General features: G+C 46.0%; 1 protein-coding gene across 7 annotated transcripts in view; it reads left to right on the top strand.

Moving 5' to 3' along the window:
- The first annotated feature begins 11,845 nt into the window (after nucleotides 1-11,845).
- HERC1 (HECT and RLD domain containing E3 ubiquitin protein ligase family member 1) overlaps nucleotides 11,846-26,561 on the top strand; it is a 232,131-nt gene continuing 217,415 nt past the window's right edge. For 6 of the 7 annotated variants that reach the window (XM_040343076.1, XM_040343077.1, XM_040343079.1 and 3 more), the window contains exon 1: nucleotides 11,847-11,970. The gene's annotated coding sequence lies outside the window, so the exon portion shown is untranslated. Of the gene's footprint in view, nucleotides 11,971-26,561 lie in introns of all 7 variants that reach the window. The other variant, XM_040343082.1, reaches the window with a different exon arrangement.

Genomic DNA, 26,561 nt, shown 5'->3' with positions numbered 1-26,561 from the left:
CAAGTGGATTCATCTTCCAGTATGGGGAGGGAACCATAAGTTGGTCTACCCGAAAGCAAGCAACTGTCGCACTTCAACTGAAGCAGAGTACATTGCAGCAGCATACGCATGTCAAGAAGCTATATGGATTTGTCAACTTTATGTGGACATTAGGGTAGACATGTCAAAACCAATTCCCATTTTTGAAGACAACCAGGGTTGTATAAAGCTTACATAGTTACATACAGTAGTTACATAGTTACATAGTTAGTCAGGTTGAAAAAAGACACAAGTCCATCCAGTTCAACCACAAAAAATAAACAAACAAAATAAAAAACACAGTACAATCCCATACACCCAACTTCATACCCACAGTTGATCCAGAGGAAGGCAAAAAAAAACAGCAGAGCATGATCCAATTTGCTACAGCAGGGGAAAAATTCCTTCCTGATCCCCCGAGAGGCAATCGGATTTACCCTTGATCAACTTTACCTACAAATCTTAGTACTCAGTTATTTTATGTACATTTAGGAAAGTATCCAGGCCTTTCTTAAAGCAATCTACTGAGCTGGCCAGAACCCCCTCTGGAGGGAGTCTGTTCCACATTTTCACAGCTCTTATTGTGAAAAAACCTTTCCGTATTTGGAGGTGAAATCTCTTTTCCTCTAGACGTAAAGAGTGCCCCCTTGTCCTCAATGTTGACGGTAAAGTGAATAACTCAACACCAAGTCCACTGTATGGACCTCTTATATATTTGTACATGTTGATCATATCCCCCCTTATTCTCCTCTTCTCAAGAGTGAATAAATGTAGTTCCTCTAATCTTTCCTCATAGCTGAGCTCCTCCATGCCTCTTATCAGTTTGGTTGCTCTTCTCTGCACTTTCTCCAGTTCTCCGATATCCTTTTTGAGAACTGGTGCCCAAAACTGAACTGCATATTCCAGATGAGGTCTTACTAATGATTCGTACAGGGGAAAAATTATATCTCTGTCTCTGGAGTCCATACCTCTCTTAATACAAGAAAGGATTCGCTTTGGAAACCGCAGCTTGGCATTGCATGTTATTATTGAGCTTATGATCTACCAAGACCCCCAGATCCTTCTCCACTACAGATCCCCCCAGTTGTACTCCCCCTAGCATGTATGATGCATGCATATTCTTATTCCCTAAGTGCATAACTTTACATTTATCAACATTAAACCTCATCTGCCACTCAGTCGCCCAATTAGACAGAGCATTGAGGTCGGCTTGTAAATTGGCGACATCCTGCAAGGACGTTATTCCACTGCATAGCTTGGTGTCATCTGCAAAGACAGAAATGTTACTTTTGATCTCAGACCCAATATCATTTATAAATATATTGAAAAGTAAGGGTCCCAGCACTGAACCTTGGGGTACACCACTGATAACATTGGACAATTCAGAGTAAGAATCATTAACCACGACTCTCTGAATTCTGTCTTTCAGCCAGTTTTCTATCCATTTACAAACTGATATATCCAATCCTGTAGACCTTACCTTACTCATGAGTCGTGTGTGCGGAACTGTATCGAACGCTTTTGCAAAATACAAATATATCACGTCCACAGCCACGCCTCTGTCCAGGGTTTTACTTACCTCTTCATAAAAGGTAAGTAAATTACGCAATTGGAAAGGATCAATCCTAGGACCAAACACATCAACGTCAAGTATCACTGAGGGACCATCAAGAACAAGGTGTTATTGACATTCAATACTGCCCGTCAGAGGAGGTGATTGCTGATGCACTCACCAAATCTTTGTTGAAGGAACGTCATAATGATTTCCAGAAGAAGCTGAATGTAATTTGACAAAGCACATGCTGTTGAGAAGGGGTGTTGGAACAACAACAGCAAAGTCGCTTATATAAACTGACAATATATATATACATTATGCCTTTCTATCCAGCAGGTGGCACTGCAGTGTTATAATGTGTATTCTCTGTGGTAATGTAATAACAGGATGTATTGTCTGTGTCTAAGCATGCACTTGTATCCTCCTTGTTCCTGTTTCTGTTCCCTATGAAGTAGAGACAATCAAATATTCTCCATAAAAGTAAAGCTGTTTGCTGTATCCAAGAAGCTTCCAAAGAATAATTATTCAATAACCTGCTAATAAAGCTTGGTACCTGGTCCTCCTGTAGTTCTGGCTCCCTCCCCAGCATTCCATTTCCAGTAGCAACCGGAAATCAAACCTGCGTTACAGAGATCCATGAACTGGTGACATGGGTATGAGAGTGAAGTAGTTAATAAATGCATGCATGAGGTGCGCATTATGTGTGCAGCAGGGTCACATTCTGTCACTGGGAGTGAGGTAACAGAGTTACGCTGGACTGGTGGAAAGGGCACAGGCTCAGCATGTCCCTCCTAATGCAACCTACATGAAATTACACTGTGTAATAACATAGGACAGCACTTCCAGAGGAACTCTGCACTTTTATTACCGCACACAGTGTTGCAGCTCATCGGTAAGTTGGGGAACTGCCCTAATGTTAGACTTTCACATGACTGCAGTCCCCGTCTGGTCCTGGGCATTAATGCACGTTCATCACGGTGAAAAGTACCCCCCACGTGCATGGCGATTTGGCCCCGCCCACAACAGGAGTGAGCTCAGAGCCATCTTTCAGAATGGGCTCACCAGGGCACTGACCTGGGACTCCAGGTGCATGGGGGGGGGCATGATCAGTGCCAGGAAAGGGGGAAGTTGGCGCTGTGTTGGGGGGGTGCACTGGCGATTTGGCTAGTTGTGCTGCACTTTTTTGACAAGTAAGTAACTGCAATGTCACTCTTGTCAAAGGGAGCAGTGGCTGGGGCTTCTGCTGAAGAGGGGATTCATCTTTCTCTTTCCTCCTGCAGGGGGCAGAAGAGAGCCAGTACGGAGACTGAGAACTTACATCTCAGAGCAGGTGAGAACAGCATTTGTGATCTGTGAGTAAAAGGGGGAAGGGGGGCCACAACTCTGATGTAAGAGACAATGTATTAGGACCGTGTGATGGGGGAACCTGCTGTATGGGGACCCTGTGATGGGGACACCTGATGTATTGGGACACTGTTATGGGGACACCTGATATAAGGGGGCACTGTGATAGGGACAGCTGATGTAAGGGGGCACTATGATAGGGACACCTGATGTATAGGAACACAGTGATGGGACAACCTGCTGTTTGGGAACACTGATGGGGGAACCTGATGTATAGGAACACTATGATAAGGGAACTTGATCTAAGGGGCACTGTAATGGGGGACCTGATGTAAAGGGGTACTGTGATGGGGATAATTGACATACAGTATGTATCACACCCCCTAAGGAGCCGCAGATAAACTGGAATCCCCCACCTTGCACAGCTAGGCACACTGAACCTGCACGCATGTCATGTTATTGTATCAGTGGCAGTGCGGAGCCAGAGGGGCTCTATAGACGCACTGCTACTGCCTCTGTATAATACAACAATCAACCATAACATTGTGACCAATGACAGGTAAAGTGAATAAGATTGATTATCTTGTTACATTGGCATCTGAAAGTGGGTGGGATATATTAGGCAGAAAGCGAACATCTTGGGCCATATTCTCAAAAAATATCCGCCTGCTGCGCTTAGGGCACTTACACTCCGCTGTCCCAACTTACTGGAGCAGGTGTTGTATTCCCCAAACACTTGCTCCATAAGTTGGGACAGCGGAGTGTAAGTGTCCCGGCGTAGCCTGGCGGATCTCCAAGGGGGCGTCTTCTATTCAAATGAAGCGCGCCCCCGATGCGAAAGAACTGGGCATGCGCCGGGCTGCAAAAAGCCCAGTGCGCATGCTCCAGTTCTCGGCGGAAAACGTCAATGACGCCGACGTGTGCGTCATTGACGTAAAGTCGTATCCAAGAATGACTTACGTAAACTACGTAAACGACGAAAAAACACGACGGGGACCCGACGCCATCCGTAACATGGCCTACGCGAGACTTGCAGAAAATGTAATCCTCCATATAGCAGGACTAAATTTCCGCTTACGCAAACGACGTTAGCGACGGTTACGCGACGCGAACTCATATGCAAATGACTCCTTCATGTAAATGCCATCTAGCGGCGGCCGGCGTCATTGCATTTAAGATCCGCCAGTGTAAGTGACTTACAGATGGCGGATCTTAAGTGTATCTATGCAAAAATGATTCTGAGAATCAGGAGCATAGATACACTGGCCAAAAAAGGGAGTTACGATGGAGTATCCTGAGATACTCCATCGTAACTTCTATGAGAATATGGCCCCTTGTCCCTGTAGTTTATGTGTTGAAAGAAGAAAAACTGGGCAAGTGTAAGGATATGAGCAACTTTGACAAATTGTAGTGGCTGTACGACTGGGTCAGAGCATCTCCAAAACTGCAGAATCTGGTGCAACTGTGCATAGTAACCAGTCAATCAACTTCTAGGTTTTCTTGTCAAAGCTTAATTGAACAAGCCTAAAGTTAGAAGTTGATTGGTTACTATGCACAGCTGCACCAGTTTTAGTAAATCTCCCCTGTGGATCATGCCGTTTGGCGTATAGGCCTGTGTAGCTGCAGACCGGTCAGGGTGCCTGTAAGGCTGCATTCACACCTAGGCGTACAAAATCGCGGCGTTTTGTCCCGCGAATTGCGGTGACAAATTGCGGCGTTTTGTACCGCGATTTGCGGCGACAAAACGCCGCGATTGTGAATGCAGCCTCACCCCCTCTATGGAGATGGTTCACATCTCCTATGCCGAACGCCGAAAGCCGCCTGAAAAAAAGGTCCGGGACTTTTTTTCAGGCGGCAGGCGTAATCTCCATAGAGGACAATGTGTTTTCATCCCTCCAGCGTCTCGGGGCTGCTGCGGCGTCACACTACAGGCGACAAAACGCCTAGGTGTGAATGGGGGCTTAGGGTTTAAGGTTCTGAAGCTAGGGTCCTTCCTTAACTGTTACATATGATTGTAAGGGGTTAAGAGTTTCAGAGCCAGTGTTATTTTACTCATTTTAGTAGAATTTTAAAAGGTCTTACATACTGTGACAGGAAGTCAGGTAAATCTGGGGGTGTTGTCACAGACGGGAGATACAGTACATTTCTGCCTTGTTTAGAAAATTCACCAATTACTATCAGGTGTCGGCTGCAGAGGTAGCCAGGAAGGTTTGAGGACGTTGGATAGCATCATCTGTTCAGAATGAGAAAATTAAGGCCTCTATAAGTTGTCCAGAGGATTACTACTGAATGCTTCATCCTGATGCTTGTTGAGTTAAGGAGAGCAGTGAGCTGAGGAAGACTTCTGAAGGTGAAGTGGTTATTGATATTTTTGCTGTCTGATAAGAAAATCAAAAAGACTATTGCTTTCTGCTGGAAGACCAGCAGTGTCTGCCCAGCAGAAGGCTGTGCCAGACTCCATAGGTAGGTTCCTGTGTTGTGAAGGTAGACGGCCCAAATGGCCAGGGTTTATTTTATGTTTTGTTTTGTTTATGCTGTTTGGATGCTTGCACTTGTTTCCAGCAATATGGAAGAATAAACCATAACCCTTGTTTTTTCAACCACCCACGGCTGCCTCTCTGTATAATTCAGAGTGTAGTGAACCCACCAAGCTAACCTCTTACAATACATAATTTCTTGTATGTTTTTATCTCTGAACAAAAGATTATACATGCGAAACATTCCTTACTAATTGCTAGAAATGTATCTTTCCTTGTTGTTATTGTTCTCAAAGGTGTTGTTTTTATATAGTCTATTACATGTGAGACATTCCTTATTAATTGCTAGAACTGTATTATATTTTTTATCTATGTTTTCCCTATCTTGTACTTTCCTCCTTTCCCAATTATATTATGCAGCTGTTGTTTTTTACTTACTAAGCCTTTTTAATGAATAGAAGTCTGTTTTAACGAGTAAGCCATAATAACTTATCTTTACAATATTTGTATTAACCAATCACACATTGCCAACATAATAATTCTTTATTTCTTACCCAAATGAATGTATTTTGTCCCCTCCCCCTTTTTGTAATGCATATAATTGTCTTAATATTACCAGTAAAGTCAGAGAATGATTTCAGATACACCGTGTTTCTGTGTCTTACTATTCCTGTACTGAAATCTCTCTCAACGGGGGGGCACCCGAACAAACACACTGGGACTGCCTAAAGTCAATCAGCGCCAGTCTGCACCCCTACAGTGCCTATGCTGACTCATCATGTCCACAGCCAAAGTGCCTACAATGGGCATGTAAGCATCAGAGCTGGGCCAATGAAATAAGGTGGCCTAGTCGGATGAATTCAAGAAAAATTTGAGGTGTGGGTTTGATCTCCAGATCTCAAATCCAATCAAAAATCTGTGGGATGTTCTAGAAAAACAAGTCCGATCCATGGAGGCCCCACCTGGCAACTTACAGGACTTTAGACCCCTTTCACACTAGGTGGCTTTGCAGGCACTATAATGCTAAAAATAGCGCCTGCAAAGCACCCTGAAAGAGCCACTGCTGTCTCTCCAATGTGAAAGCCCCGAGGGCTTTTACACTGGAGCGGTGTGCTAGCAGGACGGTAAAAAAAAGTCCTGCTAGCCGCATCTTTGGAGTGCTGTGTATATCGCTCCTGCCCATTGAAATGAATGGGCACTGCGGCTGTACCGCCGGCAAAGTGCCGCTGCGCTTTGTGGTGGTTTTAACCCTCTGTCGGCTGCTAGCAGAGGGTAAAAGTGCCGCACTAATTAGCGCCGTGAAATTGACGATAAAGCGCCACAAAAAAAAACGCCAACTCCCACCGCCCCAGTGTGAAAGGGGCCTAAAGGTCTTGTTCAAGCAGGGTGTACAATGCCGTCTGCCTGTCAGTGTTAATTTTGGCAGCAAACTTTTTGTAGGCTGGGTTTAGCCTGTGCGTTTGGCCTGTAATGCACATAATGCTCTGGATGGTGGTCTAAAGAGGCCTTTTATGCACCCAGTGCTCTGGACGATAGTCTGAGGAGGCCTTTAATTAGGGTGACCATATTTTTCAAATTAAATCTGAGGACATTTTTTTTTTACTAGTAATGGCGGCAATCAGCGACTCTCTGCCCGTTGCCGCCCACCTCACAGCCTGTCAAGTCTTACTCTCCGGCCCCGGCTACTACTGGGTGGGGTGGGGAGGAAGATCACTCCGCCAGGGAAGGCAAGGAGATAAGCAGGCAGGCGTCTGGTCGGGACTTAAGCCAAGGCAGAAGAACATGCGAAAGGAGCTGTATGGCAATGCACCCGAAACTGAAGAAATATTCCCTCCGCTTCGACCAGCACATGATCATCAGAAAGGGGCACAGATGATTGAAAAAAATGCCATCCTCCTAAGCTAGTAGGAGCAGTGGAGCGGGCATGTGTAATTCAGAATTATTTTTTATTTTTATTCTGCACTGACTGTCTTTGAACTTGTTCCAAACCAATCCGGGGACAAAACCAGGGACAGACTTGGCCTGGGGACAGTGTTCTCAATCCAGGGACTGTCCCCTGAAATCGGGGATGTCTGGTCACCCTACCTTTAATGCACCCAGTGCTCTGGACGGTGATCTGAGGAGGCCCTCAATGCACCCAGTGGTCTGGGCAGTAGTCTGAGGAGGCCTTTAATGCACCCAGTGCTCTGGACGGTGGTCTGAGGAGGCCTTTAATGCACCCAGTGCTCTGGACCGGAGTCTGAGGAGGCCTTTAATGCACCCAGTGCTCTGGACGGTGGTCTGAGGAGGCCTTTAATGCACCCAGTGCTCTGGACGGTGGTCTGAGGAGGCCTTTAATGCACCCAGTGCTCTGGACCGTAGTCTGAGGAGGCCTTTAATGCACCCAGTGCTCTGGACCATAGTCTGAGGAGGCCTTTAATGCATCCAGTGCTCTGCACAGTGGTCTGAGGAGGCCTTTAATGCACCCAGTGCTCTGGACCGTAGTCTGAGGAGGCCTTTAATGCACCCAGTGCTCTGGACCGTAGTCTGAGGAGGCCTTTAATGCACCCAGTGCTCTGGACGGTAGTCTGAGGAGGCCTTTAATGCATTCAGTGCTCTGGTCCGGAGTCTGAGGAGGCCTTTAATGTAGGGTGACCAGACATCCCCAGTTTCAGGGGACAGTCCCCGGATTGAGGACACTGTCCCCGGACCAAGTCTGACCCTGGTTTTGTCCCTGGATTGGATTTGAACAGGGGCTGGGGCAATTTCAAAGACAGTCAGTGCAGAATAAAAAAAAAAAATCTGAATTACAATACCCCCCCCCCCCCTGCTCCGCCGCTCCTACTAGCTTAGGGTGCTGTATTTTTTCCATTATCTGTGCCCCTTTCTGATGATCATGTGCTGGTCGGAGTGGAGGGAATATTTCTTCAGTTTTGGGTCCCTGGCTCAAGTCCCGGTCCCGGTCAGCCGCCTGCCTGCTTGCTTATCTCCTTCCCTTCCCTGACGGAGTGATTTTCCTCCGCTCCCCACCCAGTAGTAACCGGGGCTGTGAGGCGGGCGGCGATGGGCAGAGAGTCACTGATTTCCACCATTACTAGTAAAAAAAAATGTCCCCGGATTTAATTTTAAAAATCTGGTCACCTTACTTTAATGCACCCAGTGCTCTGGACGGTGGTCTGAGGAGGCCTTTAATGCTCCCAGTGCTCTGGACGGTGGTCTGAGGAGGCCTTTAATGCTCCCAGTGCTCTGGACGGTGGTCTGAGGAGGCCTTTATTGCACCACTTCCCGCCCGCCGGCCGTCATATGATGTCCTTGACTTTGAGCGGGTATATCTGAATGATGCCTGCAGCTACAGGCATCATTCAGATATTGTCTTTTTTAGCCAGGGAAGGCAAGGAGATAAGCAGGCAGGCGTCTGGTCGGGACCTAAGCCAAGGCAGAAGAACATACGAGAGGAGCTGTATGGGCATGCACCCGAAACTGAAGAAATATTCCCTCCGCTTCGACCAGCACATGATCATCAGAAAGGGGCACAGATGATTGAAAAAAATGCCATCCCCCTAAGCTAGTAGGAATAGGGTTGCCACCTTTTCTTCAAGCCAAACCCGAACACTTTAGCAGCGCAGGGCACTTTTTTTCCCTGTAGTACACTATAGGATTAAAAAAGACCTGAGACACCGTTGGGTGACCCAAGGAAAGTAGTAATGTGGCGGACATATTGGTGGCAAACAGTGGGTGTGGCCAAAATACTCGCCACCCGCAGCTCCTGGACGGCAACAGATTTGTGCGTGACTAGTTACTTGGGGAGCCACAGCCTGGACTGAATAATGTGTCCGGGTTTCAGGCAGACTGAAACCCAGACACATAATTCAAAACCCGAACTGTCCGGGTGAATCCTGGACAGGTGGCAACCCTAAGTAGGAGCAGCGAAGCGGGCATGTGTAATTCAGAATTATTTTTTATTTTTATTCTGCACTGACTGTCTTTCAACTTGCCCCAGCCCCTGTTCCAAACCAATCCGGGGACAAAAGCAGGGACAGACTTGGTCCGGGGACAGTGTTCTCAATCCAGGGACTGTCCCCTGAAATCGGGAATGTCTGGTCACCCTACCTTTAATGCACCCAGTGCTCTGGACGGTGGTCTGAGGAGGCCTTCAATGCACCCAGTGCTCTGGGCAGTAGTTTGCGGAGGCCTTTAATGCCCCCAGTGCTCTGCACGGTGGTCTGAGGAGGCCTTCAATGCACCCAGTTTCTGGACGGTAGTCTGAGGTGGCCTTTAATGCACCCAGTGCTCTGGACGGTAGTCTGAGGAGGCCTTTAATGCACCCAGTGCTCTGGACGGTAGTCTGAGGAGGCCTTTAATGCACACAGTGCTCTGGACGTTAGTCTTATGAGGACCTTAATGCACCCAGTGCTCTGGACGGTAGTCTGAGGAGGCCTTTAATGCACCCAGTGCTCTGGACCAGAGTCTGAGGAGGCCTTTAATGCACCCAGTGCTCTGGACGGTGGTCTGAGGAGGCCTTTAATGCACCCAGTGCTCTGGACGGTAGTCTGGGGAGGCCTTTAATGCACCCAGTGCTCTGGACGGTAGTCTGAGGAGGCCTTTAATGCACCCAGCAGTGCTCTGGACCGGAGTCTGAGGAGGCCTTTAATGCTCCCAGTGCTCTGGACCGGAGTCTAAGGAGGCCTTTAATGCACCCAGTGCTCTGGACGGTGGTCTGAGGAGGCCTTTAATGCACCACTTCCCGCCCGCCGGCCGTCATATGATGTCCTTGATTTTGAGTGGGTATATCTGAATAATGCCTGCAGCTATAGGCATCATTCAGATATTGTCTTTTTTAGCCAGGGAAGGCAAGGAGATAAGCAGGCAGGCGTCTGGTCGGGACTTAAGCCAACGGCAGAAGAACATGCGAGAGGAGCTGTATGGGCATGCACCCGAAACTCAAGAAATATTTCCTCCGCTTCGACCAGCACATGATCATCAGAAAGGGGCACAGATGATTGAAAAAAATGCCATCCCCCTAAGCTAGTAGGAGCAGCGGAGCGGGCATGTGTAATTCAGAATTATTTTTTATTTTTATTCTGCACTGACTGTCTTTGAACTTGCCCCAGCCCCTGTTCTAAACCAATCCAGGGACAAAACCGGGGACAGACTTGGCCTGGGGACAGTGTTCTCAATCCAGGGACTGTCCCCTGAAATCAGGGATGTCTGGTCACCCTACCTTTAATGTACCCAGTGCTCTAAACGGTGGTCTGAGGAGGCCTTCAATGCACCCAGTGCTCTGGGCAGTAGTCTGAGGAGGCCTTTAATGCACCCAGTGCTCTGGTCGGAGGTCTGAGGAGGCCTTTAATGCACCCAGTGCTCTGGACGGTGGTCTGAGGAGGCCCTTAATGCACACAGTGCTCTGGACGGTGGTCTAAGTAGAACTGTAATGCACACAGTGCTCTGGACGGTGGTCTAAGTAGAACTGTAATGCACACAGTGCTCTGGACAGTGGTCTGAGGCCCTTAATGCTCTGGACGGTGGTCTGAGGAGGCCCTTAGTTACACAGTGGTAACTGCCAAGCATGCTATGGACTTGTTTGCCGGGAGCGGAAAGCACTCAAGGGCTTGGAAGAGCTCCAGGGAAACCTGAAGTTCACATGGGTAAATGTCCCTCCATTTTCATTTGTTAATGAAAACGGAAAGCGAAATTGATTTTCGTCATAGTTTTTGTCAGTGGATGAAAATGAGATGTCGTTTTCATTTAGTTTAAGGCCGCTGACGAAAATGTTGACAAATGTTTTCGTCGACAAAATGAACACTGCTGCCTGTGCGTTCCGTTCATCCATGTGCATGACGTCCCATTGATTTCTAAAGGGACACAGCCACATAATATCACTGGGGGGGGGGGGGGGGGTCTGTGCCCCCAAATGTACACAGGGTGACTGCAGGGACATGGACCCACACAGATGACATATTAGGCTGTGTCCCAATAGAAATCAATGTGACTTCCTGCACTGGGATGAATGGAACACCTCAGCAAAGAAAGCATGGTCCCGTATGGACAGATGGTATGGGAGGTCCCCTGTGTAAGAAGGACAAAGGATCTCCTGGGACCAGTCCATGTCAGAGGGCACAGCACCCTTCACAGGTGTGGAGGAGTCTCCTCTATGGGATATGGTGGGTGGTCATAATGTTATGGCTGATCGGTGTGTCATATATAGTATATGATGGGAGAGGTGACAGTATATATATATATATATATATATATATATATATATATATATATATATATATATATATATATATATATATATATATATATATATATATATATATACCAGCTACACACCGAGCACACACACTGCTCGGTCTGTATATATATATATAGAAGTAGATATAGAGAGCAGTGTGTGTGCTCGGTGTGTAGCTGGTCAGTCGTGCTGTGTTTACATGGCGGCTCTCCCCGCCCTTTCCTGGGTGTGTTCCCGGGTCTCCGCCCTTTCCTTTCTTCTGACAAGTAGAACCGTTGCGGCTGTGATCAGAGCGGGCCTGGACACTGTCACCCCGGTACAGAGAGCGGACACATCACCGGACACAGGGGATCGGAGAGCAGGTACGGAGGGGGAGGGGAAGGTGCCAGTGAGTGCAAGCTCCGAGGCCCAGTGTCAGTGATGCTACTGATACAGACAGCTGTGCTTATGTTATATAATGTATGACGACTGACAGCCCATACATGGGCGATCGGGATCCGATATCACCGTGCGAGCTCCACCTAGACATCTGCAGAGGGTGGATTAGTAGGGGCTGACAACGGGGATGTTCTGCTATGTCCCCATCCTCGGGGTGTCACCGATAGCCAGTGTCAGCAGTGCTGCATAGGTGACTTAGCAGAATGAAGCCCCCCCAGCTGATGAGCATTGGTATGGTCCACCTTTATTGCTGATGTTGCTTAGTGTTATTGAAGGATCATGTCCTCCTTTAATATCATCTACTGGCTGATAATAGGTGAATATAGATGACTGGCTGATAGGTGAATACAATAAGCGAAGCATCCAACATAGCGTTGGCCTTCTGTTGCAAATGCAGTGCCGTGGTTCTGGTACAGCTGTAATAACCAGCATACATTGACACCACATGTCAGTTTGATGACCAGACCGCTTTCACAGATTTAATGACCTACCATCCAGTATTCAAATACGCAGGTTGGTGGTCCACTGGCTCCACAGAACAAACAGCCAGATGTTCTGTGACACACATACACCTCTACCAGACGGACCCCTCGACCAGATGGACCCCTCGCCGACGACTCCCTGGACCACATGACCAGACGGACCCCCTGGCCGACTCCTCCCTGGACCCCCTGGCCGACTCCTCCCTGGACCCCCTCGTCGATACCTCCTTGACCAGATGGACCCTTGACCCCTTGCCAACAGACCCTTCGCCGATGTCCCCTGGACACCTCGACTCAGTCGGACCCTTAGCCCACGTCGCCTTGACCCCTTGCCGACGTCCCCTTGTTGACGTCCTCTGGACACCTCAACCCCTTTCTGGAGGACCCATGCTGACGGAAACCCCTCAACCAGACTGACCCCACTCGCCGACGCCTCCCTGGACCCAGACGGACCCCTAGCCGACGCCTCCCTGGACCCAGACGGACCCTTGGCCGATGTCCCCTGGACATCTTGACCAGACAGACCCCTTGTTGATGTCCTCTGGACACCTAGACCCCTTGCTGACGGACCCCCCTCACCGATGCCTCTTAAACCACCTCCCCTCGACCCAGACGGACCCCTCGCCGACATCCCCTGGACCCCTCGACCAGACGGACCCTTAACCTCTTGCTGACGTCCCCTGGACACCTTGACCCAGACGGACCCCTCACTGACATTCCCTGGACATCTCGACCGGACCCCTCGTGCCAACGCTTCCTAAACCCCTCGACCAGACGGACCCTTAACCCCTTGCCGCTGGACCCAGACGCACCCCTTGCCGACGTCCCCTGGACATCAACCGGACACCTTGCGCAGACGCTTCCTGAACCCCTTGACCAGACGGACCCTTAACCCCTTGCCGCCGGAACCTTTGCTGACGTCCCTGGAGACCTTGACCCAGACAGACCCTTCGCCGATGCCTCCTGGACACCTCGACTGGACGGACCCCCTTGCCAACGTCCCCTGGACACCTCAACCAGATGGACCACTTGCCGACGTCCCCTGGACACCTCAAACAGACGGACCCCTTGTTGTTGTCCTCTGGACACTTGACCCCTTTGACAACTGACCCCACAGGCTTTCAAAATACTTGAACAGTGGCTACATCTGATTGGATGTTGCTGCTCTTCAGCCAGAAATTATTTTACCAATTTTTTATTTTTTTATTTGATTTGCTTACCTATCCCACCATAAAATGGTCCTCCCAAAGCAACTTGTGAAATGTTTTATAGCAATGGTAGAGGTTTATTGGAGCAATAACAGTGTGGCAATGCTTTGACATGTTAATTAATTCTGGCATTGTGACAGGTGATCTGATCAGACAATGCCTTATTCTGTCTCATCGGTTTACATTTATTTTGCAGTAAGTTGCAAACCATTAGGTCTTCATTCAAACAGTGTCTACAAACAAGTCCATCTAGGGGTCTGGTGGTCTCTTTGCCATTGACTTGTACAGGGCTGGTGCAAAGATTTGACACCCTAGGCGAAACCTAATTCTGCTACTCCCCACCCCCCAATGGCTCCACCCCCTTTGTCCTGCCCATGTTTATCCCATCTTTTTAATGAAGTGCCTATCCAATGCAGCCTGATCAGCGCCCATCCACTGCAGCCTGATCGGCGCCCACCAATGAATGTTTGCTTGTTTCCATTAATTCAGGAGTTGGGACACAGACCTTCTTTTGCCCCCAATGGCTCCACCCCCTTTGTCCTGCCCATGTACACCCCTTTTTTTTTAATGAAGTGCCCATCAATGCAGCCTACCAGTGCCCATCAATGAATGTTTGCTTGCTTTCATTCATTCAGGACACACAGTCCTCCGCCGCTGCTGTGCCTCTGACACTATGTGCGAACAGAGCGGCGGCTGCCTGCCTGCTGCTGAGAGGAGAGAGTAGGAACACCAGTGGCTAGGCGCCCTAGGCAGCTGCCTAGTTTGCCTAGTGGTAGCACTAGCCCTGGACTTGTATAGTGTCATCATGCAAAGATCAAAAGAGCTCTCTAAGGTCCTCAGAATGAAAGTTGAGGATGCTCATGAATTTGGTAAGGAGAGTAAAAAGGTCTTCAAATTTTTAAAAGCGAGTATTTCACTGAAAGGAAGATAGGGGTAGATTCACGTACTTTTAGGTGGCGTAGCGTATCTCCTATACGCTACGCCGCCGTAACTTTGAGAGGCGAGTATGGTATTTTCAAAGATTTTGCCGTCGAAGTTACGGCGGCGTAGCGTATTGGGGCCGGCGTAAGCCCGCCTAATTCAAATGTTGAAGCTGTGGGTGTGTTTTATGCATATTAACTGTGACCCCCACGTAAATGACGTTTCGAACGGCGCATGCGCCGTCCGTGGACGTATCCCAGTGCGCATGCTCCAAATGACGTCGGCAAATCGTCATGCTTTCGACGTGAACGTAAATTACGGCCAGCCCCATACACGGACGAGTTACGCAAACAATGTAAAATTAGAAAAATTTGACGCGGTTCCGACGTCCATACTTAACATTGGCTGCGCCATGTTTTTGGTGGTTTATCTTTACGCCTGAAAACCCCTTACGTAAACGGCATATCTTTACTGCGACGGCCGGGCGTACGTTCGTGAATAGGCGTATCTAGCTGGTTTACATATTCTAGGCGTAAATCAGCGTACACGCCCCTAGCGGCCAGCGTAAATATGCAGTTAAGATACGACGGCGTAGGAGACTTACGCCGGTCGTATCTTGGCAACATTTAAGCGTATCTCAGTGTGTCTCGTATAGATATGCCTGTCGTAAGTCTTTCTGAATCTACCCCATAATCCACAAATGGTGTAGAATTTAAACTTCTAATTTTGCCCAGAAATGGCTGACCTAGCAAATTCAGCCCTGAAGCTGACCATTTTGATGCCAAGATGTTTCCATGAATGTCGGAATTACGTTGCAGGATCAGTAGGGACTCTTACAACGCTTGCGGTTAAACTGCACACATATATACAATCAGAGCTTGCATTAATTTATCGACATAGGAGGTGTTCAAGGTAAAAACGTTTACTATCCAAAATAAACATTGGCACAAGACTTCAGGTTGCCATTGAGCTTCTAGGCAATGCCTTCTGGAACAATGCGCTGTGGACTGATTAATCCAATATAGAAATAGTTTGGCCACGGTAACAGAGTGGACACATTGGGGATGAACCAAAGGCAGAATTTCAGAAGCACCTTTTACTGACTGAAGCATGGTCGTGGTGTTGCTTTTCTGCTTTATGACCTGGCAGCTTGCAGTCATCAAGTCAAATCTGAGGGTCCTAGTAGGTGACAAACTGAGCAATCGCATGCAACGTCAAGCTGCAGCTACCAAAGCTGGCAGAATATTAGCATTGCATAAAAAACGAATATACTCCCAGGGATAAAACTATAATCCTAACACTTTTTATAAAACTCTGGTTAGGCCACATGTGGAGTGTTCTGGTCACCAGTCCTCAGAAGGGATGTGCTGGAACTGGAGAGAATCCAAAGAAGGGCAACAAAACGAATAAGGGGATTGGAGGACCTCGATTACGAGGAATGACTGCAAACACAGGTGGATTCAGAAAGACTTAGGCTGGCGTATCAGTAGATACGCCAGCCTAAGTCTGAATGTGCGCCGGCGCTAATTTAAGCATATTCTGGTAACCAGATATGATTAAATTAGGCTCAGATACGAGATGCGTATCCTAAAGTGTCATTTTTAGGCTGACCGTTAGGTGGCGCTTCCATTGCGGTCGGCATAGAATATGTAAATCACTAGATACGCCTATTCACGAACGTATGCCCGGCCGACGCAGTACAGATACGCCTTTTACGTAACGCATTTTCAGGCCTAAAGTTATTCCATCAAATAGCTGGAATAGTAATGTTAAGTATGGCCATCGTTCCCGCGCCGAAATTTGAAAATTTGACGTAGTTTGCGTAATTCGTCCGTGAATAGGGATTTACGTCCACATCAAAACCAATAGGACCGTGCGGCATACTTGCCCGCAATGCACACTGGGATATGTACACGGACGGTACATGCGCCGTTCCAAAAAAAAACCTCAATCACGTCAGGTCAACCCAAATTAACATAAATGCGCCCCCTCAGCCTATTTTGAATTAGGCGCGCTTACGCCCGCCTCATTTATGCTACGCCGCCGTTACTTATTAGGCAAGTACTTTGTGAATCATGTACTTGCCTCGCTAACTTGCTGCGTAGTGTAAACACGATACACTACGCCGCCACAAGGATAAGCCTGCCTACCTGAATCTAGCTAAAAATGTATTTATCGCTGGAAAAACAACGCTTGAGAGGAGATATGATGTTGATTTACAAATTACTCAATGGCGATCCCAGCATAGGGGGGGAAAAAACGATTCAGTCTCAAGGAGTGCAAGAGGACACAGGGCCACGCAATGAGATTGGAGGAGAGGCGGTTTAACCTTAAACTGCGCAGGGGGTTTTTCACTGTCGGGGAAATAAAGATGGTGGTGGCTGCAGGGAGTATGGATATTTTTAAGAGACTCTTGGATGTGCATCTTAAAGAACACAGCATACAGGGATATGGAAAATTAATTATTTCAACCTTGCCTACTAAAAAAACGATGAATTCTGCATCCTAGCAAAGCGTGCTTTGTGGGGCCTACTGTCCAAAATTAGAAATGACTCATTCATCACAATAATGGGGGGGGGGGAAACCCGAAAGCCAAAATGTCAGTGTAAGGAAACTACCGTTTGATTAGATTTGTCCTTTGGAAGTCCAGAGTGCCTACAAGATCCATTGACGGTTTCCATATTTGTGTGGAGCACCAAGGCCGTAGTTTGGATTGAGTGTTGGTACCACAATCCTATATGTAACACACACAAATGCATTTCATGTTCTTTTACACATCCATTATTTGACAGCTGGATGAAGTTTGTGAGCATCTTTACCAGTATATTTTACCATTTTCTCCACTATGTACTTGTGCCACGCCAGTGTGGGACTGTTTGTGCACTGGATAGTGACTCCTTCAAGAAGAAGTAAAGCCTCCTGGAAAAAATAAAAACACCCTGCAAGACAAAGACATAATGAGCTAGTATGCATCGCACGGCACGATTGCCTTCCCGTCAGTGAAGGCAATCGTGCAATGCTCAGTGCGCCTGCGCTGTTGTCTACATCGGTGCCGTCTTTTCTGCAAATATCTAAACCGTTTAGGATATATATATATATCTATATCTATCCTAATGTGTGTTGTACCTACAGGTAAGCCTTAATCTAGGCTCACCTGTAGGTAAAAGTGGTCCGTAATGCCCTGTACACACGATCGGTCAATCCGATGAGAACGGTCTGATGGATTTTTCCATCAGTTAACCGATGAAGCTGACTGATGGTCAGTTGTGCCTACACACCATCAGTTAAAAAACCGATCGTGTCAGAACGCGGTGACGTAAAACACGACGACGTGCTGAAAAAATTTAAGTTCAATGCTTCCAAGCATGCGTCGAATTGATTCTGAGCATGCGTAGATTTTTAACCGATGGACGTGCCTACAAACGATCGTTTTTTTTTCTATCGGTTAGGTATCCATCGGTTAATTTTAAAACAAGTTTAATATTTTTTAACCGATTGGATAAATAACCGATGGGGCTCACACACGATCGATTTGGTCTGATGAAAACAGTCCATTAGACCGTTCTCATCGGATTGACCGATCGTGTGTATGCGGCATTAGGGTTTACAACCATTTTCACACTTGCTTTTGTTACTTATTTTGTTTATGACTCTTGCCCGATTTTTATTCAATACTCCATTGACCATTGCTAAATGCGAAGGATAATGCCTTAGGTGACATCTGCCAAATCTCTTTTTGGCTGGATTCACACTGGTACCACATGCGCTCTGACTTTGGAAGCACATGTACAAATCAATGGCTCCCTACGATAGCTGTTTTAACTGGTCCCACTATGAAAAAGGTTCCTGCACTACTTTGGCCCAACTTCAGACCATTGAATATCCTTGAAGTTGGGTCAAAATTGGATCCTTGTCCTAACCATCCGACATGTTGATTACAGCAGCAGTCAAGGTAATTTATGTCACACTGGGATTGTTTTGATTGGTCAAAGAACTAGTCAGACTATATCAAAGTCAGAGCCAAATCTTATATTGTTCGTTCAAGTCAGATGGAAGTAGGACCGACGTAGGACCCGTGTTGCAGGGCAAAGTAGTATGACGGTCGTACAGCAGTTGTGTCCTACCAGTAGGCAAAGGGGGGTTTTGAGACTTTTAATGAGGTGCATGATACCATGCACCCCCATCCCTAATTCAGAAACAAGAGAGGTTTTTTTTTTGGGACTGAGGCACAAGACACGTGTAAGGAAAAATGATAAAATTGCTTAATTGACATCTAAACAATGCATACCTCATGAACATGAGTATTTTTATCTTTTTATACAAGGCAATGGCATACAGAAAAGTGTGTGTGTGTGTGTGTGTGTGTGTTATATATTAAATATAAATTACACATGCATACATCTGAAATCGCATAGTATCCCATGGACGTAATTGATGTAAAAAGCTAATTGAGTAATGGATACACATGGGTTGTAAGATACAAATGAATCACAGTTGAGGTCAAGCTATGTGTTGGGAACATGATGATGTTGATAGCCTCAACGCGTTTTGTGGCCAGGTGTCACTCATCGGGAGAAAACGCATAGAATATCTGGAAAAAGGGTACCAAATGGGACAAAATATAAGATCCTGATAGTAAAAAAGGGTGAAAAAATTCCAAATAGGTCTGTAGAGTAAATGCTATTGGACCAATGTGTGAATGGTACCAGTATATACATACAGGATTCATGAACTAAAGACCAACACCCACTATTGCCTGAACGAGTGAAAAGCGTAGTAGCTACAAAGTGAAGGGAATAATATATCACATAAAGAGAAAAAGTAAAAAGTGAAAAATACTCCTCCAAAGGGGAAAGGGTGGACAAAAAAGCCCCCAGAGGTGTGCAGTCTTGGTGATGGAGGAAATCGCAGGTATAGTTACCTGGTGACATTGCATGGAGACATGATGTGCGTGTGTGAGGAGAGAAGCCACAGTGTGAACAAGACTCCCAGTGGGGTTATAAGTAGGGCTGCAACTAACGATTATTTTCATAACCGATTAGTTGGTCAATTATTGTTTCGATTAATCGGATAATAGCCTTAAAAAATAACATTTACATTTTTTTTTTATTTTTTTTGGGCCAATTTGTTGTTGGACATTACATGCATTTCTGCAGCTTCTCCATGGAAGTAAATTGAACAAAAAAAAAAAACAAAATGGCACCGTTTTGTGTTAAGTCCTTGCTCTTTCCAAATACGCAGCAGCTGGAAAAAAAAAATCATGGATGTGAACGTGTCCCATAGGAAAACATGTAAATGAACTGTAGTGTGTTTCTGCAAAAAGCACCAAAAAACAGAAGTGTGACCCAGGCCTGAGATGTTTAGTAACATAATGGGGTTAAAAAAACAAAAATAAGTACAAAAAGAGCAAATAATCGCTACTGTAAGGGGTTCATTTTTTTTTTACTGTGGGACAGTGAAAGTGATACTTACAGTAGCGATTTGCTTTTTTTGTACTTTTAAAGGGCTAAATTTAGTTTTTTTTAACCCCATTATGTTACTAATCGATTATGAAAATTGTAATCAATTAATTTCATAATCGATTAGTTTTTTCGGCCCTAGTTATAAGTAACACCCGACACTCCCTGGGCTCCTCCCATATATAATAATGGATAAGCAAACACCAATTGTTGCCTGGAAAAGTATAGTAGATTCAAATTGAAAGAAAACATATACCACAAAAAAGAATGGAAAGGTGAAAAATCGCATTAAAGATCATGCAGTTTTTCAGAAAGGGGGGGGGGGGGTGAGGAAAAACAGGTGTGCGATTAATGGCGGTAAAGAGGAAATTACAGGGATAGTTACCTGGTGACATTGCAATTCTCTGACACATGATGTGAATGTGTGAGGAGAAAACCAGAGTATGAACAAGGCTCCCCCGGGGGTGTAACGCCCGACAGGCCCCTAGCAACATCAAGCTAAGCATGAAAGATCGAAGAGAGATGGTCCCCGCCACAGCGGCAACACCGTCCGCCGATGACGCCCAACCACTCCTCTCGTGTACCAGCTAGATTATTGATGTCAGGACACATGGTGCGGTGCCAATACATGGTGGGAAACCCACCCATCACCCCCCCCCCCGTGTGAAACGCAACAGAGCAGGAGGGCACTCGAAGTATATCGCAGCTCCCGGGTATACAGGCAGTGTGAACCCGGCCTTACAGAGTTTCATTGTCTAGATTGGCAATGCTGTATCTCTTGCACAATTTGACAATTCTATCACATGATTTCTATGTTTATCTCATAAGTATCCCGATTCAGTGCATTTCTCCATGTTTCCTTTTTTTTTTTTTTTGTTACATACAGTGCCAGTGTAGGGAATTATTTGTTCAATTACGAAATGCTAGGCAATTTTCCAATGCCTTAAGGGGAAGCGAACTATGGCCTTCCAATAAAAAGAAATTTTTTGCCACAACAGTTAAAGCATTACTAAACCCAAAACCAAAAATGTAATATATTGCAGCTCTCCAATCATTAGATGTGGTTCCTGCATTCATTTTTATTTTCATAGGCTTGTTTCCTCTGTTTTTCACCTGGTGATCTGGCCATTAACACCTTCTGCATTCGAGTGCCCCCACTCTGGATGAAAGTGCACAGGGGGCACATTTGGAAGGCAGCACTCTTAGTTTGAGGGGAGAGGAGTGTTAGATGTGCTAGCAGATTTAAATACACTAACAAATTGAAGCCAAACCCCCCCCCCCCCATAACACTTTATAATTTGTTGTAGCAAACGGTTTTGGATAAAAAAAATTGCATGAATAATTTTAAAGTTGATCAGTTTAAGCACCCCTGTCGGTGGTAAATGGTGTGTCTCATGCTTGAACAACAGATACATTCTCTGGGAGAGCTTGTTTTTAAAAAAAATAAAAATAAAAGACTTGCTGACAGGATCACCTTTTGAAAATAAGGGAACGAAAGCCTAAATGGGGAAAATGAATGCAGCCATCACATCTAAGAATTGGTAAACTGAAATATAAATATTTTCTCCTGAGCTCAGAGAAGAGTGTGTGTACATGACATGCATTTGATACATTTTAAATAGTACAACTCGCGCTGTGGGCTTGATAAAACGATTTATTTTCTATATTTTAGCACGAGCCAAGTAGACAATGTGCGTGTGTGTGTTTTATATGTTAAGGGAAATGGGAACATATATATATATATATATATATATATATATATATATATATATATATATATATATATATATATATATATATATATATATATATATATATATATATATATATATATATATATATATACACAGTGAGGAAAATAAGTATTTGAACACCCTGCTATTTTGCAAGTTCTCCCACTTGGAAATCATGGAGGGGTCTGAAATTGTCATCGTAGGTGCATGTCCACTGTGAGAGACATAATCAAAAAAAAAAATTCCAGAAATCACAATTTATGATTTTTTAACTATTTATTTGTATGATACAGCTGCAAATAAGTATTTGAACACCTGTCTATCAGCTAGAATTCTGACCCTCAAAGACCTGTTAGTCTGCCTTTAAAATGTCCACCTCCACTCCATTTATTATCCTAAATTAGATGCACCTGTTTGAGGTCATTAGCTCCATAAAGACACCTGTCCACCCCATACAATCAGTAAGAATCCAACTACTAACATGGCCAAGACCAAAAAGCTGTCCAAAGACACTAGAGACAAAATTGTACACCTCCACAAGGCTGGAAAGGGCTACGGGGAAATTGCCAAGCAGCTTGGTGAAAAAAGGTCCACTGTTGGAGCAGTCATTAGAAAATGGAAGAAGCTAAACATGACTGTCAATCTCCCTCGGACTGGGGCTTCATGCAAAATCTCACCTCGTGGGGTCTCAATGCTCCTAAGAAAGGTGAGAAATCAGCCCAGAACTACACGGGAGGAGCTGGTCAATGACCTGAAAAGAGCTGGGACCACCGTTTCCAAGGTTACTGTTGGTAATACACTAAGACGTCATGGTTTGAAATCATGCATGGCACGGAAGGTTCCCCTGCTTAAACCAGCACATGTCAAGGCCAGTCTTAAGTTTGCCAATGACCATTTGGATGATCCAGAGGAGTCATGGGAGACAGTCATGTGGTCAGATGAGACCAAAATAGAACTTTTTGGTCATAATTCCACTAACCGTGTTTGGAGGAAGAAGAATGATGAGTACCATCCCAAGAACACCATCCCTACTGTGAAGCATGGGGGTGGTAGCATCATGCTTTGGGGGTGTTTTTCTGCACATGGGACAGGGCGACTGCACTGTATTAAGGAGAGGATGACCGGGGCCATGTATTGCGAGATTTTGGGCAACAACCTCCTTCCCTCAGTTAGAGCTTTGAAGATGGGTCGAGGCTGGGTCTTCCAACATGACAATGACCCGAAGCACACAGCCAGGATAACCAAGGAGTGGCTCTGTAAGAAGCATATCAAGGTTCTGGCGTGGCCTAGCCAGTCTCCAGACCTAAACCCAATAGAGAATCTTTGGAGGGAGCTCAAACTCTGTGTTTCTCTGCGACAGCCCAGAGACCTGACTGATCTAGAGAAGATCTGTGTGGAGGAGGGGGCCAAAATCCCTCCTCCAGTGTGTGCAAACCTGGTGAAAAACTACAAGAAACGTTTGACCTCTGTAATTGCAAACAAAGGCTACTGTACCAAATATTAACATTGATTTTCTCAGGTGTTCAAATACTTATTTGCAGCTGTATCACACAAATAAATAGTTAAAAAAATCATACATTGTGATTTCTGGATTTTTATTTTTTTTTTGATTATGTCTCTCACAGTGGACATGCACCTACGATAACAATTTCAGACCCCTCCATGATTTCCAAGTGAGAGAACTTGCAAAATAGCAGGGTGTTCAAATACTTATTTTCCTCACTGTGTGTATGTATGTGTGTGTGTGTGTGTGTGTATATATATATATATATATATATATATATATTACAAGGTCAAAATCCCAATTGCCCTGCATAGCAACTATTAATTCAAAGTAATGCAATACAGCGACAACCTAGGAGTAGGGGAAAAAAAGAAAAGATATATAACACACAGTAAACCTTGGATTAGAGCATAATCCATTCCAGGAGAATGCTCGTAATCCAAAGCACTCGCATATTAAAGCGAGTTTCACCATAGAAGTCAATGCAAACAAAAATAATTTGTTCCGCATTGACTTCAATGGCATGCAATACCGCATGTGGCCAGAGGTAGGTGGCGCCGGAGGGCCTCGGAAAAGCCAGACGTCAGCTCGGCTGAACTCGGAAAGGCTCAGGAATGGAGTATTTCTGAGGTTTTCTGAAAGCCTCTGCTCCGGCGCCCCCCTACCTCAGGCCAAATGCGGTACTGCACACAGCTGTGGCTTGAATCCTGCACGTGTTGCGAGGCAACACTCGCAAACGGACAGGATTTTATTTTTTTTTTTAAACGGTGCTCGTATTGTGAAATGCTCGGTAACCGCGTTACTCGCAATCTGAGGTTTCAAAACACGCACGCACAAACACTGAGCCTAAATCTAGGCCTTCCCATCTGTCCACTCAATGTCCAAAACCGGGGAAAAAAAGGCAATTTACAGGTTAAAGCGGAGCTCCATCCAAAAATGGCGCTTCCGGTTTTCGGAACCTCCCCTCCGGTGTCACATTTGGCACCTTTCCGGGGGAGGGGGTTGCAGATACCTGTCTAAGACGGGTATTTGCACCCACTTCCGGGAATACGGGACTGCGGCAGACACACCTCTACCCGCAGCTTCCGCTGTCTTCTGGGAAATGCACTGTTCCCAGGAGAGAGCGGGGACCAGTGGCGGCGCTACTTGCGCATGCGGGAACCGGCAGTGAAGCCGCAACGCTTCACTTCCCAATTCCCTAACCGAGGATGGCGGCGGGTGCAGGCGAGGGACGAGCGATTGGTCGTCCCTCGGCTGACATCATCGCGGGCGCGCTGGACAGGTGAGTGTCCATTTTTTAAAAGTCAGCAGGTTCAGTATTTGTAGCTGCTGGCTTTAAGAAAAAAATTATTTGGCGGAACCTCCGCTTTAACCACTTGCCAACCTCCTCATGTAAATATACGTCAGCAGAATGGCACGGACAGGCACATGCACGTACCTATACGTCCTCTGCTTGACGTGGGTCGGGGGTCCGATCGGGACCCCCCCCCCCCCCGTACATGCGGCGGTCGGCAAGCCTCGGGGAGCGATCCGGGACGACGGCGCGGCTATTCGTTTATAGCCGCCCCGTCGCGATCGCTCCCCGGAGCTGAAGAACGGGGAGAGCCATGTGCAAACACGGCTTCCCCGTGCTTCACTATGGCGGCGCATCGATCGAGTGATCCCTTTTTTTTAGGGAGACTCGATCGATGATGTCAGTCCTACAGCCACACCCCCCTACAGTTGTAAACACACACAAAGTGAACCCTAAATGTTACAGCGCCCCCTGTGTTTAACTCCCAAACTGCAACTGTCATTTTCACAATAAAGAATGCAATTTAAATGCATTTTTTGCTGTGAAAATGACAATGGTCCCAAAAATGTGTCAAAATTGTCCGAAGTGTCCGCCATAATGTCGCAGTCACGAAAAAAATCACTGATTGCCGCCATTAATAGTAAAAAAAATTAAAATGCAATAAAACTATCCCCTATTTTGTAAACGCTATAAATTTTGCGCAAACCAACCGATAAACGATTATTGCGTTTTTTTTTTTTTTTTTTTTTTTTTTAACAAAAATAGGTAGAAGAATACGTATCGGCCTAAACTGAGGAAATATTTTTTTTTTATATATGTTTTTGGGGGGATATTTATTATAGCAAAAAGTAAAAAATATTGAATTTTTTTCAAAATTGTCGCTCTATTTTTGTTTATAGCGCAAAAAATAAAAACCGCAGAGGTGATCAAATACCACCAAAAGAAGGCTCTATTTGTGGGGGAAAAAAGGACGCCAATTTTGTTTGGGAGCCATGTCGCACGAGCGCGCAATTGTCTGTTAAAACGACGCAGTCCCGAACTGTAAAAACCCCTTGGGTCTTTAGGCAGCATATTGGTCCGGGGCTTAAGTGGTTAACAAATAAACACCATAGTGCTCCTATGTTGAAAAGGGTTTGAAGTTCTCCCAAAATAGACAATTTGCGATTTGTCGCAGGAATGTCTCTGTGCTTTTCTAAAGTTCTACAATGTGATGCAGATATAAGCCGCAGATCACTGTCTGGTTTGATCAGGTGCAGACCTGCACATTGGGCTGACTGTTTACATAAAAGTGTCCATAGAGCTTCTTACCTGAGGGAGACTGAGCTGGGAGAAGCCGCCTCCACCTCCCTCTGCCTAGCTGAGCAGAGGGGAAGTGGCAGTTGGCAGATTCCTTGTGATGAGTGTCCATACATACACTCAGCCGAGGCAGTAGGCAGCTCTGTGCTGCCCGCACTTCTTTTCCTCCCCCAATGATCACTACCTGACTCACAAGGGAGAATAGAAGAAGCAATACGAGTTTTTATAGCTCTTTGTATCACTCCCTTCACGGTGACCACATGCCGAATGTGCGCAAAATATGTGCCAAAAACTGAGGCCTAGGGGAGCTCTGTTTATTGGGGGCACGGTATGCGTGGTGCCATATGTGTAGTTTTCAGGCTGTATTAGCTAGATTCAAGTACAATGGCCTTAACTTGCGGCGGCGTAGCTTAAGGCATTTAAGCTACGCCGCCGTAAGTTAGCTAGGCAAGTACATGATTCACAATGTACTTACCTGCTAAGTTACGGCGGCTTAGCCTAAATCGGCGGGCGTAAGGGCTCCTAATTCAAATGTGTGTTGGGGGGGGGGGGGCGTGTTGTATGCTAATTGTGCTTGACCTTACGTTTTTCACGTTTTTTTTAAAAGCGCATGCGCCG

This window comes from Rana temporaria, chromosome 3 (assembly GCF_905171775.1).
Source record: "Rana temporaria chromosome 3, aRanTem1.1, whole genome shotgun sequence".
Lineage (NCBI taxonomy): Eukaryota > Metazoa > Chordata > Amphibia > Anura > Ranidae > Rana > Rana temporaria.
Note: the sequence above shows the minus strand (reverse complement) of the source record. Positions and strands in the feature narration are given on the sequence as shown.